Below are 15,248 nucleotides of genomic sequence, written 5' to 3'. Positions count from 1 at the left end.
GGACTCCAGTAACGTCTGCATTGTGAGACTTGTTGTTACTGTTTTTGGACTGGAGCGATAGCGGGTAGGGCGTTTGCCTTGCATATGGCCAATCCGGGTTTGATTCCTCCGTCCTCGGAGAGACTGGCAAGCTACCGAGAGTGTCCCGCCCACATGCCAGAGCCTAGCAAGCTACCCGTGGCATATTCAATATGCCAAAAACAGTAACAAGTCTCACAATGGAGACATTACTGGTGCCTGCTCAAGCAAATCAATGAACAACGGGACGACAGTGCTATAGTGCTACAGTTTTTGAGGACCAGGCTAGTATTGGGATTGTAGGGGTTACCAGGACGCAGTGCAGCCGGGCCTTGCATAGCTGCTGAAGAGGTTTGTTGAGGCCCTGAGGGCAGGGAGACCTGGTTTAGGAGCAGCCGAATGTTCTGCTATAGCACCCTAACTCCACTAGGGGGCGACATGAGCCTGTCACAAGATCTGCGTCTCAGAGCAATTGCATTTCCCTCCTGCTTCTGCCTATTGACAATTCCGGTAACAGATGACAGGTACTTACCGAGAAACAATGACGGTTGTCTCTGCTGTGCTCCCTGCAGGCCAAGTGCTGGGCACCACCTCCTTCGCTTAATCCTCGCGCACACCCTGAGGATCGGCTATGAGCTCACAGGGCTGCCCAGGTGGGTCGCAGCGAAGTGGAGTGTGTGGGGCCTTGTCTAGGGGGGCGCTGGAAAAGCTCCAAGAGGAATAAACAAGAAGTTCCTGCAGTTCCCAGGGCAGTGGGCTTTGCTGTGAGGTTCCACGGGCAGCTTCCAAGGCATCAGAGGAGAGAGGCTCAGAGAGGGCGAGTGACTCACTCACAGTCACACAGCTAAAAATGGTCAAATCTGACCCAAGCCCAGACCATGTCATCCCGGGCCTATGTTTGTCCCCATTGCACTAGCTCCCTCTAAAACATGGGTGAGGGCTGAGCATGCCCTGGAGTTTGTCCTGTAGGTGAAGGCAAGTGGTCCAGTCATGGGACCCCTCTGTGGAATGTTTCATGATGAGCTCTGGGCAATCATCTCCATCATCTCCATCATCACTGCCACCATTATCACTATGATTACTGGTTAACTGGGGACCACCTGAACGGTCATCCAATCTAGACCACCCTTGTCCCATGGGACAGGTGGGGAACTTGAGTCCTAAGCAGGGTTTCAGGTGACAGAGCTCACAGTTGATATCTATGAAGGAGTTAATAGGTACCTTAGCAGCCAGGGTCTGCCTCCTCCCCCGGGCCTGCATGATGAGCACCGGGGAGCCTTCCTGGCGGGGGTTGGGGGGCTTCCTAGGGGACACTCATCCCACTTCTGTTCTCAGCCCTTGAGATGGAGCAGATGCGGTCATTGCATCGAGCCACCCTAGAGGGCGCTGGCTGTCCCGCTTCACCTTGGGCACCCTGCGTTCTTCCTGGACGTGGCCCCTGAGCTTCCTGGTGGCCAGGCAAGATGCAGAGTCGATATTCCCAAAGATCAGCTTGGGAGCTCTAGCTTGGAGCTCTGCTGGCTCACTGGCACCTCCTTCCCTGACTGACTTCTGCAGTGGGGTCTTGGCTGACTGCAGACAGGGCCAGAGTGATAGTACAGCGGGGAGGGCGTTTGCTTTGCCTGTGGTTGACCCAGGTCCGATCCCGGCATCCCCTATGGTCCGCCAGCGCACCTCCAGGAGTTAGGAGCCAGGAGTAACACCCCTGAGCATCGCCAGGTGTAATCCCAAAACAAACAAAGTTGACCGCAGAGCCCCAAACCCCACCCTAAAGCACACATGTGCCCGTCCTGGTGGGAGAGCCCTGTCACCCAGTGTCCCCAGGGTGCCCATTTGTGTCCACTTCCCAGACGCCCATTTGTCAAAGTGGGATGCAAGGGATTTTATTTTTGTTCTGGTGTTTTTGTTTGTTTGTTTGTTTGTTTGTGAGCCACACCCGGCAGTGATCAGGACTTACTCCTGGCTCTGTGCTCAGGGATCATTCCTGGTGGGCTCAGGGGACCATCTGGGGTGCCAGGGATTGAACCCGGGTCAGCTGCGTGCAAGGCAAAGCGCCCTACCTGCTGTACTTTCTTCAGCTCCCTGTGCCCTTCTTGTTACTACAAACTTCCACGGTGTGTGTGTTTCGGGGGGCGGTGCAGTGGGTGGGTGTTTGAGAAACCAGGTTCTACAAATGCAAGAGCTGGGGGTTCAACTGGGGATATTGGGCGGGACCCTCAAACAAAGATCTGGGAGGAGACTCTTTTCTTTTTTTTTTTTTTTGCTTTCTGGGTCACACCCAGCGATGCTCAGGGGTTACTTCTGGCTTTGCACTCAGGAATTGCTCCTGGCGGTGCTTGGGGGACCATATGGGATGCTGGGGATAGAACCTGGGTCGGCCGTGTTCAAGGTGAACGAACGCCCTACCCACTGTGTTATCGCTCCGGCCCCTGGGAGGAGACTCTTGAGAACTGGGTGTGACTGGTTATAACCAGCTTCCTCCCACCCCCCCCCCCCAAAAAAAAAGAAATCTGGAGATTCTCACAGAGATAAACTCAAACACCTTCCTAGACTCAAAGTCGGGGGTCTAGGGAAGGTGCTTGCCAGGATTGACCCCTGAGGAGCTTAGATCCAGGGGTAAGCCCAGAGCACTCCCAGGTATGGCCCTAAAACAAAAAGCCGGCACAGTCAAGGCAGCACTGGGGCAGGCGGCCGGAGCTGCAGGATCACATTGGTTTGTGCTTTCTCCTCTGCCACAAGGAGCTTAGGTTTACTGAGTAATACCCATCACAGTGCTCGCGAAGCGCTCCCATTTCCTCGGTATCCATCTTTAATTTCTCTGTGCTCTGCTTTGTCTACCTGTTAGTCACTCATTTCCCCTAAGCAGTGACTTGTAAAGCGACTTGTAAAGTCAAACTCTTCAGAGATCTCTGGATTTGCATTTGTAAGTGAAATATCGCTTTTCTCTTTTCCTTCTGTCCTTTGCATAGCTTACTTTAGAGCAATGTCCTTTTTTGTATAGACACAGAAAGCTAGTTATGCTATGATTTTGAAACTTGCGAGTTAAATTGACTTTGAATAACTTCTGGGCATCTGTCATATTTACTCGACTTAAGCCTCAGTTGCCCTAAGTTCCTTGCACCCCAAAAGCAGGGTCCTGACGAAAGGACTGGATGGACCCAGGGCAAGCTATGAGCTACCCTGGCATGGAATGGGACAGGTCAAGTGCCATAATACTTAACTATTTAACAATAAGTTAAGAGCATAATCATGGACAAATTCTGTCATGATCCAAAGAGTAACAGCTGGATACGGATAGGGTTAGGAAAGAACTATTTAGCCTAAGCACTGTAGTCTGGGATCTATAGCGAGATGTCCCCAAGAGCACCACCCTATAAAATTAATCTTTTACTGTATCCATACAAAATGACTAGAAAGATTATTAAGTAATTAAATCTAAGATGATTGTTTATGGACTAAGGAAAGGAGAAATACGTCCTTAGATTAAAAAAAAAAAAAAACGCCCTAGATGGGGCTGGAACGATAGCACAGCAGGTAGGGCATTTGCCTTGCACACAGCCGATCTGGGTTCTATTCCCAGCATCCCATATGGTCCCCCCAAGCACTGCCAGGAGTGATTCCTGAGTGCAGAGTTAGGAGTCAGCCCTGAGCCTCACCAAGTGTAACCCCAAAATCAAAAATAAATAAATAAATAAATAAATAAATAAAGGTTCTATAGCGGATGGATCTCCTAGGAGGAGATCTTTGTTTTAGAAGAGCCTTCCCCGGAAGGAAGGGCTTTACATGTGCTAATTGTGCTATCTGACCTAAGTGTAGTGGTTCCCCCAACTTTTGTTGGAGGTTGGGCTCTAAACTGAGGCTGCGAGATGGAGCACAGAGAGATGAGCAAGGGGGACAGGAGGAATATGGGAGTGGGAGAGACTGGAAGGAGGGAGACAAGATTGGAATAAACTGCAACTGATCACCAACCAGCCTGGAGGCCCTGTTCCCTCCTTTTGCCGTCTGTTGGCGGCAGCAGCGGGCTGGGCTGGGGTGGGGGAGTGGCTCATGGCCATCAAACACTTGTGTGTGGGGGGGAGAGTGTACACCGCACACTCACTTATTCTGTGGCTACACACTGAGCCAACTGATGGAGCCAACAGGGCCAGGGGCCAGGCAGACAGCATCCAGGTGTGTGAGTGACCAAAAGGGCTTTTGTTTCCTTTCCTCCTCCCATTCTCGCAGGGCCTCTTCTCTTGTGCTCGTTCACTCCCCCAGGTTCTGGAGAACTGTCCTTCAGTTCTGAGAACCGTCCTTCAACCTCGCCAAATGGACACGTAGGAGATCTGCCACAGCCTCAGAGACTGCAGCTGTGTACGTGGATTTATGTTCCTTCAGGTGCCCTTGGGCTCCTGAACTCCCATGATCCCCCCCGGGCATTGCAGGCCCACAGAGCTGGGGTCAAATTTTCCACCTGCCATTTACAAACTGTATCTGTTGGAAATAAGAATAATCACAGCACACAACCTGTGGAGGTAACATGAGGATTAGAAATCATGCATGTCGGGGACTGGAGCGATAGCACAGCGGGTAGGGCGTTTGTCTTGCACACAGCCGACCCGGGTTCGATTCAAGGCATCCCATATGGTCCCCTGAGCACCACCAGGAGTAATTCCTGAGTGCATGAGTGCAGTAGTTCCTAAGTAACCCTGTGCATTGCCAGGTGTGTGACCCAAAAAAAAAAAAAAAAAGAAATGATGCATGTTACATACCCAGAGAACCAAGTTATACATCAACCAGAAGAGGCACAGTTAATAAATCTACTTAACACAATCTTGATCCCAGGGTAGTTATTTGGAAAAATAAGTGATTCCAGAACTGGGGTAGAGAAAATAGGTGATGCGCCTAGGACTGTTGAATGTATAAGAACATAAGAAAAGGATGAGGCACGATAGTGCAGTGGCTAGCGCTAGCTTGGAGCTCACAGACACCTCCTTCCCTGACTGACTTCTGAATGGGGTCTGAACTGGTTGCAGAGTGATAGTATGGAGGGTGGGGTGTTTACTTTGCATGTGGCTGACTCGGGTCCAATGTCTGGCACCCCAGGAGTGATCCCTGAGCAGAGCCAGGAGTAAGCCCTGAGCACAGCCAGGTGACCCCCAAACAAAACAACAAAAGAAAACCCAAAGCAAAGTAAAAAGAAGGAAATACTTTTTTTTTTCGAGGAGGGCGATCACATTAGAAGTCTGTTTAAAGGCACCAACCTAAAGTATTTCTAAGGATCAAAGCTGGAACAACGAAGAAACAAAATATATAACAATAGAATTGGATAATTACTCAGAATGAATCATTCACGAGTTCATATGGATAATATATCATTTCATTTTAATAGTTCAAGAATTGAATATGGATATAAATAATGATAAAATAATTAATGAGATTCAAGCAATTAGAACAACTAGGAGAAATAAAAGAAGGTCTGGAGCAATAGTACAGTTGCTAGGGTATTTGCCTTGCACGCAGCCTACCTGGCTTTGACCAAACAAAAACGAAATAAAACAAAAGCAAAGGGCTGGAGCACATACTTCGGCAAGCCAAGGTCCCAAGTTTGGTTCCCAGCATCCCCCCCCCAAGTACCCTTGAGAACAAGCAATAGTGCTGGCTGGGACCAAGCACGAAACTGCTGACTCCCGTTGGCAATAGGGTGTCACAGGGACTAGCCTCTGGGATCAGAGGCCCCTGAGCACTGCTTGTGCCTGACCATCTTTTCTCCCAGTAAAAAAAAGAAAAGCGAGGGGCCAGAGCCATAGCACAGTGGGTAGGATGTTTGCTTCTTATGCGACTGACCAGGATTTCCTCTCCAGCATCCCATACGGTTCCCCCTAGCATTGCCAGGAGTACAAAGCCAAGAGTAATCTCTGAGCATCCTTAGATGTGCCACTCCCCCCCACAGACACACAATGTTTTAAGGATGTGCAATGTCATTCAATAGTAGGACACTTATAGGGTGCTGGAGCAATAGCACAGGGGGTAGGGTGTTGCCTTGCACGCGGCCAACCCAGGTTCAATTCCCAGCATCCCATATGGTTCCCCTGAGCACCACCGCTAGGAGTAATTCCTGCGTGCATGAGACAGGAGTAACCCCTGTGCAACGCTGCAACGCTGTGTAACCCCCCCAGAAAAAAAAGTAGGACACTTGTTTTGCATGTGTGGAGCCTTGGGTTTGATCCCCAAATGAACCCACCCCAGAAAATCCTAGTAATATCTAGTAAAATTTTGCTCTTCTTTGAATCAAAGTCTGAAACACAAAATACAGCCCTCAAATGAGTCCACGACTTTCCCCACCTCCATCTCATTATCTTACTTAGACTCTAGGAGGCTCGTTTTTTTCTTCTTCTTTTTGTTTTTTTTGCTTCACACCCTCCAATGATCCTGGTGAGGCTCTGGGAATCATATGGGGTGTTTACAACTGAACCCGGGTTGACTGCGGCGTGCCAGGGGCCCGACCCGCTGTACTATCGCTCCGGTCCCCCAGGATAATTGCTTTTTTCTTTTTTTGGCCACACCCGGGGTTGCTCAAGGCTGACTCTGCAGAGATCATTCCTGGCGGTGCTCAGGGGACCACATGGGATGCCCTACCCGCTGTACTAAGCATCCAGCCCAGGCTCAGTTTCTCCAGCGCTCCGACGCGTGCGAAGTCCGGCAGGAGCCGGCCCGGGGAGGGGTTAATCCAGGTTAGGCCCCGCCCCTCCGCGCCCCGCCCACCAGGCCCGCTCCACCCGGGATGCACCCTTGACCCCGCCCCCGGGCCGTGCGTGCACCGGAAGTGGCCGCGCGCGGGCAGCTCACTTCCGCCTGGCAGGTGACAGCCGCGGGGCTCGGAGCGGCGGGCAGCGGAGACTCGCCGGGAGATCGGGAGGCGGAGGCCGCGGACATTTTGCTGCCGAGCCGAGCCGTGGCGCCGAGAGCCGTCCTGACCTGCGGGTGAGGAAACGGGGAACCCGGCGGGGCCGGAGAAAAGTCGGGGGCGGGGGACGAAATCGGAGGTGAGGGGGGATTTCGGGGTCAGAGGTCGTGGAGAGGACGGGGGCGGCCGAGGGGCGCGGGGGGCTTGCCAGGCCCGCCGGAGGCGGCCGCGGTGCCCGTTCATTCATTCGCGCCCACCGCCAGGGGCGGGCTCGCACCCCTGACGCCCCAGGACCGCAGCGTCGCTCGGGGCTGCGCGACAGCGTCTCGTCAACTGAGGCCCCTGGCAGGAGGGGAAAGTCCTCGCCGGACTCTCGGCTCCTCCGCGCGCGACCTTCTGGCGGCCTCCTGGGCGTCGGGGGCCTTATCTCTCTCTGCTCGGGTTCTAAAAAGGGCGGGGTGGGGGTGGGGAGGTCAGGAAACCGCCCGCCCGCCCGCCGGCCCGGGAGGGTCGGGTACCGGCTGCCCTTTGGAGACTCAGCGGCCCCGGGAATGCGGCTCGGCTCGGAAGAGTGACAAAAAAGCACCCCCAACGCGCCTGCCGCCGGGCATGCCACTTTTTACGTCAGCTCCCCTCCAGCGCCCCCCGCCCCCCGGTTAGGGGGCTCCGGGTCAGCGACGGGGGGCGGGGAACCAAGGCACGCAGAGGTTGAGTCGCGCGTGTCAGGGCCGTGGGGACCCGCGGGAGCCGAGAGGGGCGCGGCGCGGGTGTGAATCCCCCCGGGGCTGCCTTGGGCTGGGGACGTCGCCTCCTCCTCCTCCTCCTCCTCCTCCTCCTCCGACCAGCGCCCCGGGAGCGGCCCACTGGCTCCAGGGTGAGAAGTCAGTGATTGGCTTTCATCCGCGCACCCGAGAAGTTTCTCCTGCGTCCCGGGGACTGTTGAGCCGCGGAACCCCCGTTTGAAGAACATCTGCTCCCTGGAGAGTGGTTGCAGTTGCAGTTCCTTTTGGAATCAAGAGCCAAGGAGCCACCTGACCCCTCGGGGAGTTTGGGGCTCCAGAACATGCTCAAGGGAGAGGGTTTGTGCTTCTTGGCCACCTCGTGCGCTTTTCGGCTGGGGCGAGGACTCTGGGCCTGGGAGGTGGCCCGCGGACCTAGTAGCTCTGTGAGGCTGAGCCTTCCTCCTATGCAGATATTCGTTTGCTCCCCTTCTGCCTCAGTTCTCCTGAAAACAGCCGGAGGAAGGCTGTCTTCCTTTCCATGGCTGAATGAGCTTGTGAAGGTTGCCTTCACACCTGGTTATGATGACAGTTGTGATAAAAATACTACTGTAGCGCCTTTCTAAAAGATTAGGAAAAAATAATTTTTTCTTTTCACTTCATGATCTGTTCTCCTACTTCCATTCCGTCCACAGAAACTTAATACTGTCACCTTATCCCTACCCATGAAATGAAGCGACTTGTCACAGATGCAGAAACATGAGCAGAGGCCAGAGCGTCTAAGTCTGTTCTGAGTTGAGCCCACCAGGCTCCCCTGGACTTCTTGGGGGTGAGGGAGATCCATACGACCCAGCAGTGCTCAGGGTACTATATGCAAAGCCGGGGATTGAACCAAGGTCAACTGCGTGCAAAGGCAAGTGCCTTGACTCCTATATTATCTCTCCAGCACCCGAAGCTTCACTTGTTCCCCAAGAGTCAGGTCCCTGAGAGGTTGTATGCAACAATCTTTTGCATGTGAGACAAGCAGAGACTTCACCCCAAGTGCCTTGAAAGACTTGAAGTGTAATGGAAAATATGCTCCCCGACTCCCCGTGAGTCAGCCCGGGTGCCGACCAGCAGTGTGGTAGTAGGATCTGGACAGCCTACTTCATCCCCAGTCTCCTTTCCCTTAGCTCCGAAAGAACATTCTGTACCAGCTTCTGCACCCCAGTGTCAGTGTGGGGGGAGTTAGGAGGAAATTCGGGCATTCTGTTATGGTGGTGGTGAGTGCCTTTAACCCAGGCCGGTTGACACGTGCCAGGGGCCTGAGTCTGGGGGGAGCTGCCAAACTGGTGGGGCATGCTTCCTTCTGCACATAGAGACCATTCTGTGCCCAGGATGGCCCCCTGCCTTCTTGTTTCACTTCCTAAAAGTGTGTCAGAACAAGCTCAGTCCATGGGTCCTGCTGGCCCTGGGCTTACCCTTTCATCCTTTTCTAGTTGTTCTCTGTAAGTGGCATGTCTCGACTGCTCATGGCTCATAAAACCCCACACCTGGCACCAGCACCTGCCATGCCATTGTGGGCTCGACCTGGGGCTGGGCACCACCCTTCTGGTATAGACAGGAAAGCTAAGGCACATCTGTCCCATGAACACATTGGTTTTTCTAGGATGCGTCATTTTTCTGTTTGTTTTTTGGGCCCTACCCGGCTCTGCTCAGGGCTTACTCCTGGCTCTGTGCTCAGGGATCACTTGACACATGTAGGGTACTAAGGATTGAACCCGGCCAGCTGCATGCAGGGCAAGCATCTTAACCACTCTGCTCTCTCTTTAGCCCAGGAAAGCATCTTTGTTGGTTTTGGTTTTAGGCCACATCAGTGATACTTAGGAGTTACTCCTGGCTCTGTGCTCAGGGGTTATTCCTGGCTCTGTGCTTAGGGGTTACTCCTAGCTCTGCACTCAGGAATCACTCCTGGCAGGGTTGAGGCACTGTATGGGATGAAGGGGATTGAACTTGGGTTGGCTGTGTGCAAGGCAAGTGCCCTACTCACTATACTATAACTCCAGCCACAGGGATGGGTCTTTTTTGCTTAGAAGTACTGACTGAGAGATGAACCCAGTCCAGAAATGATTTTCGTGTCATTTTCTCTATAGAGAGGAACAGGTAATGCCAGAGAGAAACTTTCATTTAAGCTCTTGGGAAATGCTTTTTAGGAAGTCATGTTGGAGGACTGGCAATGTTGCTCAGTGGCACTGTCAAAAAAAAAAAAAAAAAAAACCCAAAGGCAAAGACCTGCTTGCTGTCCATTAGGGGCTTACCAATGTCTTTTTTTGTTTTTGCTTTTTGGGTCACACCCGGCGATGCATAGGGGTCACTCCTGGCTCATGCACTCAGGAATTACCCCTGGAGTAATTACCCCTGGTGCTCAGGGGACAATAGGGGATGCTGGAAATCGAACCTGGGTCGGCTGCATGCAAGGCAAATGCCCTACCCGCTGTGCTATCACTACAGCCCCTCACCATTGTCTTTAGGCTAAAACTTGCTTCCTTTAGCATGGTACAGAAGACCTTTTGAGCTCTGACTCCTCTGTGGCACCTTTCCTACTATGCACTTCTGTGTATTCCCAAACTCAACTGTTTTTCTGGAAAGCAGTAAATCCTTTTTTTTGTGGAGCGCGTTTCGGGGGAGGTTAGTTTTGTTTTTGGGCCACACCCAGTGGTGCTCAGGGTTAGTCCTGGCTCTGCAATCAAGAATCACTCCTGGCAAGGTTTCAGGGGCCATATGGGGCGCTGGGGGTGGAGTTCTGATCTGCCGCATGCAAAGCAAGCTCCCTAACTGCTGTATAGTCTCTCCAGTCCTCTTCTTTTGTTTATTTATTTTTATTTTTTTCTGAGGTGTCAGGGATCAAATTTAAGGCCTCACACGAGGCTCACGCTGTGTTGCTAAGCTACATCCCTGGCCTACCCACCAACTCTTTATACCTGAGGCTTTGCTTTGTGCCATTCCCACTACCAAACACCACTTCTTTTTTTTTTTCTTTTTGGATCACACCCGGCTCTGCACTCAGGAATTACTCCTGGCAGTGCTGGGGGACCATATGGGATGCTGGGAATTGAACCCAGGTCGACTGCGTGCAAGACAAACGCCCTACCCGCTGTGCTATTGCTCCAGCCCCCAAACACCACTTCTTATTAACCCCCAACACTCAACTTTTTTTGTAGAATGACTCAGTGGTGCCCCCCAGCAGGTGATCCCTCTTGCTGCTGATCACAGTGAGTTATTAAATACCTGGCTGACTTTTTTAGGTAAATACCTGGCTGACTTTTTTAGGTAAACAGCTCTTAGTCCTTGGAAAGGATCTATCTTAACTGTCTTCCACGCTTAGAGGGACACCAGGTACAAAGTAAGTGCTCAGCAAATGGTGAATGAGTGAATATTGCTTTTGAGTTATCAACATGCCTTGACCCCTATGGAATTCAGAGTGTTTTCCAGATGATCTCTCTCTGTCTCATGTCATGCCTATCTGCAGGCTATAAAGAAATCTGACAGTAGTGGGATTCATTCTCTTTAAACTGCTGTCGCTACCACCTGTCTTGGCACCAAAGTGCTTCGTGGTCTCCAAAACTCTGCATTAGGTACTGAGGACCACAGGGAGATGCTTTTCCTGTGTGGTAGAAACAGTGACTGATATCACAGTCTACTGCGAGGACTGGCACTGCTGAGGCTGTGTACCAGTTGGCTAGTTCTAGCCTCACAAACCCCTCAGGTACCTAATAGATTTCTCTGGTAGCCCTCTCTTCAGGGATCACTTTTTCTTTCCCAGCTCTTGTTAAATTGTGTCCTCTTATTCCATGGTGGTGGAGGGCCTTGATCCTGGGTCTAAACTCCCAGGCCTCAGGCTTTTTGGGGTCCTTAGGCATTGGGGTCTTGACCTCTGACCTCCTTGAGTGACTCTCCCTGAAGTTGAGGGGACCTCTTCTAGATGTCCAGGAAGAGTGTCTGAGGCTGATGTTAGAATGCCCAAGTTAATTCTCCGTCAGGGTGTTTTAGTCACCAGTTCCCCTGCTTCTGTGGCCTCTGAGCTAGAAGATACCCTGTTTGGAGGTCAGGCCTCAAAAGCTTTATTTATTTAGTTTTTTTGGGGGGATCATACCTGATGGTGCTCAGGGGTAACTCCTGGCTCAGTACTCAAGAATCACCCCTGGCCAGGCTTGGGGGATGAACGTGGGTTGGCCACATACAGGCAAGCACCCTACCCGCTGTCCCTTCTCCGCTGCGGAGATTGAACTAGGGTCACAGGAATTGAACCAGGCTCATGTCCACATGCAAAGCAACTGCTTTATCTCCAAATCTGGTATATGCTATTTTTTTTTTTTTTTTTTTTGCATTTTGGGTCGCTCATGCACTCAGGAATTACTCCTGGTGGTGGTCAGGGGGCCATATGGGATACTGGGAATCAAACCCGGGTCAGCCGCATGCAAGGCAAACACCCTCCTTGCTGTGCTATCACTCCAGCTCACCAGTATATGCTTCTAGTGCTGAAAACATTTGCTGGAGGTGAGCTCTGTAGAGGAATAAATGTGTGTAGTGTATCCTTTTTGCCACACCCTAATTACTTCCATTTTTTAAAGCATATGGAAAGTGAAATGACAAAATCTTGTTATAGCTAACTGTTGTGTCTACTTCTGTGAGTCTTTTTATTTATTTGGGGGCCACAGCTGGCAATGCTCAGGGCTCATTCCTGACTGTGTACTCAGGAATTACTCCTACCAGTGCTTAGAGGAGACCATATGGGATGACAAGGATTGAACCGAGTCTGTTGCCTGCAAGGCATGCATCCTTCCTGCAGGAGGGAAATAGGGTTGTCAGCCAGAGTCTGTTAAAATGTCCGGAGTCGTATCTCCCGACTCTTCAGAATCACCCGGCAGCTGCCAGTTCACGCAGTAGAAGTCAGAGTCCCGAACCTGGAGCTTTCCAGCTCCTTTTGTTCTCCTCTGACCTTGTTGCACTGCTTCCCAGCCGGTCCTCAAATAGGCCAAGCACATTCCTACCTTTGATCTTCCTCTGACAGTGCCAGCTGTTACTTTCAAGGAGGCCTTCCCTGGGTGCCCGGATACATTCCAGCCCTCCTCCTCTGCACCCTCTCTCCGCCTTCCCTGTTCTTTTGCTGCAGTGGCAGTTGTTTCTGTGAGGTGCTTTCTGTTTCACTTATTTATCTTGCTTGTAGTCCCTGTCCTCCCACCAGGATGTAAGCTCCGTGAAGGGAAGATCTGTCGGCTGCATTCTCTGCCGCATCCCTAGCTTGTAGGCTTATTGCTGCCAGGTGGGAAGTGCTATTCCTGTATGAACAGGAATCATCGGAATGAGGGTAGAAAACTACTTAACGCACACAGGGAAAGTATCTTTGTTTTGTATGTTTGTTTTTTTTTTCCTGGCACCAGGAATCAAACCCAAGGCCTCATGCATGCCAGGCATTTACCACTGAGCCACATCCCTGGCCCCTAGAGGAGGTGGTTTTGCAGTGATACCCATGCTAAAACCGGAAGGGTGAGGGAAAATTCATGCTAGAAGCAGGAGAGGATGACCCGCACTGAGGGATCATCAGCACGAAGAGAGTGAAGAACTGGGCAGTTAGAGTGTCAAGAAGGTGGCCCGGGGGCCGAGGACTCCAGGATTTTACAACAGTCTGGCTTCAAGGAGCATTTCTCTTCTGTATGAAATGTTGCCTTATGATCTACCATTTTTCCTTTCTTTCTCTTGACAGTTTTGTTTGTTTGGGTTTCAGGGCCACACCACTTGGTGGTGCTCAGGGCTTACTCCTGGTGGTGCTTCGGGGGGACCACATGTGGTGCTGGAATTGAACTGGGGGCGACTGCATGCACAGCAAGCACCTTACCTACTGTACTATCTTTCTGGCCCTCTCTCAACCTTTTTTTATTTACCTTACATTTATTGGCTGTAAAATGAGCTGGGGGATCTGGCATTTTCAATTTTGATTTTGTCAAAATAACTTGACAGCTAGAGCAGATGCTTCTCTGATCCTGGCAAACCCAGCGAATAGAAGCTGCAGTCTAGCTGAGGTTGATTTATAAAACATGAAATTTCCCCAAGAAGAGAGTTGAACACCAGTCATTCATTTCTGAGCATCTTCTGTTTGCCAGATACTAGACTAGGAGCTAAGAGTAGAGTAGCATATGAAACGGGATTTCATCCACCTCATGGGATTTACAATATGAGGCGGGAGCATTAGACACTAAAACATACATTTTTTTGGCTTTTTTTTTTTTTTTTTGGCTTTTTGGGTCACCCTCAGCGATGCTCAGGGGTTACTCCTGGCTCTGCACTCAGGAATTACTCCTGACAGTGCTTGGGAGACCATATGCGATGCTGGAAATCGAGCCCAGGTCGACTGCTTGCAAGGCAAATGTCCTACCTGCTGTACTATTGCTCCAGCCCCTAAAAAATACATTTTATGGTGTCTATTTTCTTTGAAGAAAAAGGAAGGGGAAGATAAGAGGAAATGCTAGGAGTTGTTAGAGGAGGTTTTCAATTTTATTACTATTCTTTTTTTTTTTTTTTTTTTTTTTTGCTTTTTTTGGGTCACACCTGGCAATGCACAGGGGTTACTCCTGGCTCTGCACTCAGGAATTACCCCTGGCCATGCTCAGGGTACCATATGGGATGCTGGGATTTGAACCCGGGTCGGCCGCGTGCAAGGCAAACGCCCTACCCGCTGTGCTATCTCTCCAGCCCCTATTACTATTCTTTTTATTGGTTTTGGGGCCACACACTGCATGTTTGGGGGAACATGCAGTGATGGGGATTGAACCGAGGGCTCTCAATGCAGCGTGTGTGTTCCAGCCTTATTTAGCTCCCACTGCCAACCTGAGTCCTTACACTTTGTTTTGTTTTGTTTTTTGGGTCACACCCGGCGATGCACGGGGGTTACTCCTGACTCATGCACTCAGGAATTACTCCTGGTGTTGCTTGGGGGACCGTATGGGATGCTGGGAACCAAACCCAGGTCGGCTGAGTGCAAGGCAAACGCCCTACCCGCTATGCTATCTCTTCAGCCCCTACACTTTTAAATAAAGTATTCAAAGTCAGCCTGGATGAGGCACTGCGCCATGTGGCTGTCTGGAGAATGGGCCTCCCTGGCGCAGGGAACAGCATGTATTAAGGACCTGAGATGGGAACACAACTGTGGGATTCAAGGGTCAATAGAGAGGCCCAAGAGGTCGGAACTGAGGGGGAGATGAGGAGGATGGTAAAGAGAAAAGTTCGGGGCTGGAGTGATAGTACAGCAGGTGATTCCTGAGTGCAGAGCCAGAAGTAACCCCTGTGCATAGCCATGTGTGACCCCAAAAAAAGCAAAACAAAAAAAAAAGGAGAGAAAAGTTCAAAGGGGTCATGGTGGGCGAGGCTGTGTGTGAAGAGAAGAGGGAGAAATTTAGAAATTTTGTACAGAACTTTCTGGCTTTTGGGCCAGAAGGCGGTGGAAGAGTCTGGTTTGTGACTTTTACTTTGTTTGAGAGGAAGTGCACCGTTGGAGGACTTTGAAGGGGTCCCACGGGCTGCACCGAAATAGCATCATTCTGGCCATTGCTGAGCTGGGTTGTCAGGAGCAGCACCGGAGCAGCTTTAAG

General features: G+C 51.2%; 1 protein-coding gene across 3 annotated transcripts in view; it reads left to right on the top strand.

The window, feature by feature from the left end:
- Positions 1–6,841: 6,841 nt before the first annotated feature.
- AP1B1 (adaptor related protein complex 1 subunit beta 1) overlaps positions 6,842–15,248 on the top strand; it is a 61,171-nt gene continuing 52,764 nt past the window's right edge. For 2 of the 3 annotated variants that reach the window (XM_004615523.2, XM_012934284.2), the window contains exon 1: positions 6,842–6,981. The gene's annotated coding sequence lies outside the window, so the exon portion shown is untranslated. The remainder of the gene's footprint in view (positions 6,982–15,248) is intronic. The other variant, XM_055146889.1, reaches the window with a different exon arrangement.

Source organism: Sorex araneus, chromosome 9 (genome assembly GCF_027595985.1).
Source record: "Sorex araneus isolate mSorAra2 chromosome 9, mSorAra2.pri, whole genome shotgun sequence".
Taxonomy (NCBI): Eukaryota; Metazoa; Chordata; class Mammalia; order Eulipotyphla; family Soricidae; genus Sorex; species Sorex araneus.
Note: the sequence above shows the minus strand (reverse complement) of the source record. Positions and strands in the feature narration are given on the sequence as shown.